The sequence below is a fragment of the Mus caroli genome, chromosome 1, assembly GCF_900094665.2.
Source record: "Mus caroli chromosome 1, CAROLI_EIJ_v1.1, whole genome shotgun sequence".
Taxonomy (NCBI): domain Eukaryota; kingdom Metazoa; phylum Chordata; class Mammalia; order Rodentia; family Muridae; genus Mus; species Mus caroli.
Window position 1 is genome coordinate 140,425,683 of NC_034570.1, and position 5,265 is coordinate 140,430,947.

Below are 5,265 nucleotides of genomic sequence, written 5' to 3' on the forward strand. Positions count from 1 at the left end.
CTTTAGTGTCATAAAATTTTACAATATCTTAGAATCTGTATCCTAATTTTCATTGGAGGGAAGAGAGAGAAGATGTATGTCAAAGTACAATTCTGTGTCTTGTATATTTCATCATAATATGAATAATATAATGTTTGCAAATCTCATTGGGAAATAATACAGCCAACTCATTCCCTAAGAGTTGGTACATTGTATAGTATTGTGCATATTAATTAAATATTACAGGTTCAAATAAATAAACTCAAAACACTTCCTTAGGTATAGTCATAAGTAAAATACTATTTGATCAAAAGACATTTCATGCATTCATCAGAAAGATTTGTGGATTATGTCCACTTGTACTGGTTAGGTTAATAATGTGTGCAGCAAGTTGACTGGTGAACAGTATTCAGACTAAACTCTGTACTTCAATAGCAGAAGCAATATCAGCTAGGGGAGAGACTGTCTCAAGTACAGTCTAGTGAGAACTTCAGGAACTCCTGCAACACCAATAGTCCAAGATGCCTCATATATAAGCAAGGGTCCTGTGGTGTTTTGAATAAAAATGGCCCCCATAGACACATAAGAAGTGGCACTATTAGGAGGAATGGCCTTGCTAGCATAGGTATGGCATTGATGGAGGAAGCTTGTCACTGGATGTGGGCTTTGGGGTTTCAGTTTCAGCAAACCACTACCAACTTCACTCTCTCTTCCTGCTGTCTGCAGATCTGGATGTAGAACTCGCAGCTACCTCCACAGTATCATGTTTGGCTGCATGCCACCATGCTTTCTGTCACAATGATAGTGGGATGAACTTCTAAAACAGAAAGTCAGCCTCAATTAAATGTTTTCCTTTTATAAGAGTTGCCATTGTCATGGTGTCTCTTTACAACAATAAAACTCTAACTATGACAGGGCCTACGATGTAGTACAACCACACTGAGTAGTCAGAGCACTTGGCCTGCCTCCAATGAGAGGACATAACCTTGTGATGTAAAGCATATCATTTTATCAGGGTCATGTTTTATGATGTCATCCACAGTGTATTCATGAGTTCAGATCCCCAGGATCTAGTGTTAAAGGTTGGTGTAAACTACCCGGTCTGGGATCTTTAAAAGAACAATGTGTCACCTCATCCATTTGAGCCTTCTCTTCACAGACAGCCCATCTTTAAACTCAAATATTTAAATATTAATTTCTAAGACTGATAATGAAATCTACAAAAAGGAACTTAGACTCTAAGCTTCTGAAGACTTGCTAATAAGAACTTACTATAACAATCAGTACATTTTTAATAAAAGAATAAATTCTTATGGCTATTTTCAATGCTTTTCTGTATAAATCCTTCTTCCAAACCTATGTCTGCAGTCACGTTAAGCCATTGCAACAAAGAATCTGGGAATTCTGACTCTTAAAAAGATTTCCACAGTCTTTCCCACAATAGTCTGTGAGCCTTGGGTGCAAGAACTATGTATGATATAGCTGGGCGCCCCACAATCCCTGGATCTCTCCATTGTCTCCAATTGTAGTTTACCATTTACTGTGAAGAAAAGCTTCTCTGATGAGGAATAATAGTTCCACTTATCTGTGGGAATAAGCCCAAGATTTAGAATGTACTTGAGAATCATGCTGGTCTGGAAATGTTGTTGTAATAGACCCTTCGAAGAAGTATGAACTCATTGTTCTTGGGAGCTTGGGAATGTGGCTACCACCAGGGATGATTTCCATTTTGTTGAATAGGTTTTAAGTTCAATTTAGACAGCTGTTGGTTACCAACATATGAGTGCCACTTATGTACCTTCCTGGATATTTTGTCATGCTGGTCACTGTTGTGGTTAATAGGAGTCACTGCTGGGAATGAAGAGGGGATGGGTGGGAAGATTTTCGGAGCCAGCATGCCAGAATATCTGCTGGGAAAAAGTATCTCAGAGAAACAGCAGCATAAACAAGATCTAAAATAAGTAGCAATATCGATAAACATCCTAGCACAGAAGGGGAAAAATTTAACAGGGTTCCAACCCTGGACAAAGAACTAGAGGCAACAAAAGCCTGCAGAAAGACGGGTAATTAGTCTTTCCAGGGGATGAGCCACCTAATTATTTATCCAATACAAAGGGCTTAACACTGAAATCAAATACACACAAACAACAAAAATGGTCTAGGGAGGTCATAGTTATGTATTTCTGCATAACTGTGCACACATGCATATATGTGTAACAATAACAAACAAAAAAATTATCAATTTGAGAATTGGGGAGCATGGTAGGAGCTAGAGGGGTGAGACTTGGTAAAGGATCAAGAGAAGCAAAAAGGGAAGTTGATGTAATAGTGTTTTAATTAAAATGTATAAATATAAAAATTGAAAAATAAATAATTAAGAATAATCTGGGGAAATGTAGAGTCTTTTAAGTTGCTAAGGAAACAGAGCAATGTCAGATAACACATAAAATACTACTTAAAAACAATTCATAGAAGCCAGGTGTGGTGGCGCACACCTTTCAGGAGGCAGAGGTAGGCGAATTTCTGAGTTCCAGGCCAGTCTAGTCTACAAAGTGAGTTCCAGGATAGCCAGGGCTATACAGAGAAACCCTGTCTTGAAAAACAAACAAACAAACAAAAACAAAAACCAACCAAACAAAAAACAGTTCATAGAGTTAGCATTGGATACCAGAACATTACTGTCAAAAACATGGTGTTTTTGTAGGGCAAAAATTGTCTATTTATTTTGGAGGACAAACATTGCCTTGCACAGTCAACACAGAACAAATATGTGGGTGTTAATAGCTAACTTAGTGCTAAAGTCTAAAACGTTGGATCCTGCCCAATAGGTATACAAGTCACATTAGCACGTGATTGTCACTTGTAAAGATATAGAAAATATTATTTTCTCAGTATGAGTGCAATACATTTTTAAATTATGAAATACCTCATGAATTTACATGCCCTCCTTATGCAGAGACACAATAATCTTCTTTGTATCCATCCAATTTTAGTATGCATGCTGCCAAAGTGAGGACATTACAGTTAAAAAGGCAACAAGAAGAGGGCATTATCTGTTTCTGTATGTTTTTCACATGCTTTCAAAATAACAACATGCATTAATAACTGCATTCACTGTGGAATTATTGAGTCTTGATTCCTAGGTGTCCTGAGCAACAGAAATTTGTAAACATGTGTTAATCAGGTGATCTACTGATATTAAGCAGTATTAAGTGTTCCAAAATGCAGATCTATGTATTCTACAGCTCTTCAGAGTTGCAGCATCAGGCTTATGAAGAAAGCAATGTGTGTTAAGAACAAAGTTAGAATGGCAAGGATTACTCAGGTGACAGCAGATGCTGGCGAGGATGTGGGAAAAGAGGAACACTCCTCCATTGCTGGGGAGAATGCAAGCAGTACAACCACTCTGGAAATCAGTCTGCCAGTTCCTCTGAAAATTCGACATAGTATTACTGGAAGATCCAGCAATACCACTCCTGGGCATATACCTAGAATATGCTCCAACTTGTAATAAGGACACATGCTCCACTATGTTCATAGCAGCCTTATTTATAATAGCCAGAAGATGGAAAGAACCCAGATGTCCCTCAACAGAGAAATGGATACAGAAAATGTGGTACATTTACACAATGGAGTACTACACAGCTATTAAAAACAATGAATTGATGAAATTCTTAGACAAATGGATGGATCTGGAGGATATCATCCTAAATGAGATAACCCAATCACAAAAGAACGCACATGATATGCACTCACTGGCAAATGATTATTAGCCCAGAAGCTCAGAATACCCAATGTACAATTTTTTAAAAACATGAAATTCAAGAAGTAGGAAGACCAAAGTGTGGATACTTTGATCCTTCTTAGAAGGGGGTACAAAATACTCATGGAAGGAGTTATAGAGACAAAGTTTGGAGCAGAGCCTGAAGGAATGACTGTCTAGAGACTGACACTATTTCAGATGCCAACAAGAGCTTTCTGAAAGGAGCTTGATATAGCTGTCTCCTGTCTCCTCCAGTGCCTGTCAAATACAGAAGTGGATGCACACAGACATTGTGCATTAGGAACAGAGCACAGGGTCCCCAATGAAGGAGCTAGAGAAAGTACCCAAGGAGCTGAAGGGGTTTGCAGCCCCATAGGAGGAACAACAATATAAACTAACCAGTAACCCTAGAGCTCCCTAGGACTAAACCACCAACCAAAGAAAACAGATGGTGGGACTCCTGGCTCTAGCTGCATATGTAGCAGAGGATGGCCTAGTCAGTCATCAATGGGAGGAGAGGCCCTTGGTCCTGTGAAGGTTCTATGCCCCTGTATAGAGGAATTCCAGGGCCAGGAAGCAAGAGTATGGGTTGGGGAGCAGGGGGAGGGGAGAAGGGATAGGGGATTTTTGAAGGGGAAACTAGGAAATTGGATAACATTTGAAATTAAAATAAAGAAAATATCCAATAAAAAGAAAAGAAAAAAAGAACATACTACTAAAATGTCAGTCCTACTTGTGAAGGTCTATGTATGTCTGTCTAAAGAAATTGTATTAGGAGATTCTGTTGAAGCAGAGCAAGCCAGCTTTAAAGTATGTTATGAATTATATTATGCACTGCATTGAGATTTCATGGCCCACCACATCAACCATGGTTTTTTTTGTGTCCTTATTTTCCAAATCTTTCTACTACTAGCAAATCAATTGAAAACCCACTAAGTGAACTCACAGGAAATTCGTTACCTTTTCTCTTTCCTATTTTACAGGAAATAACTGCTATTAGAAATCAGAACTCCTTTTACTTAACTGCATTTGAATCCTAGGCAAAAATCCTCCCCTCCACGTCAGAGAGTAAAGACAAGGCAGATAAGGGATTCTCCTGAGCCCTTCAGAGCCACATGTGACACTGCTCTGGTTACCTTAACCATTTTACCTATGATATCATCTATTTCTCTTTCTCCCTCATGTCAAATAACCTATACTGTCCCTCCATCACCTTTTTAGTAGATATTTTCCCAAACATAAGCAAATATAACTCTTCATAGGTATATTTTAATTATTTTCCTGATTCTTATCTTACCATTTCTTTGCAATAACATACCTAAATTGCTTCTTCATTCTCATTACCAATGCATAAATACCTCACCCAAAATATTTGCAATTTATTCCCCTCTGAGTCTGATCCTTGGTCCACTGAAATTACTTTCAGAAAAAAAAACAAAAAAAACAAAAACAAAAAAAAAAACCTGATAACTATCACTTCCATACAGGCAGCCAAAGAACACTTTCTTTTCAAAGAACTCTTT

General features: G+C 38.1%; 1 non-coding gene across 1 annotated transcript; it reads right to left on the minus strand.

The window, feature by feature from the left end:
• Nucleotides 1–2,890: 2,890 nt before the first annotated feature.
• Nucleotides 2,891–2,996, minus strand: LOC115032388. Its single transcript, XR_003838066.1, has one exon. It is a non-coding gene; the product is annotated as a U6 spliceosomal RNA (small nuclear RNA).
• Nucleotides 2,997–5,265: the final 2,269 nt, after the last annotated feature.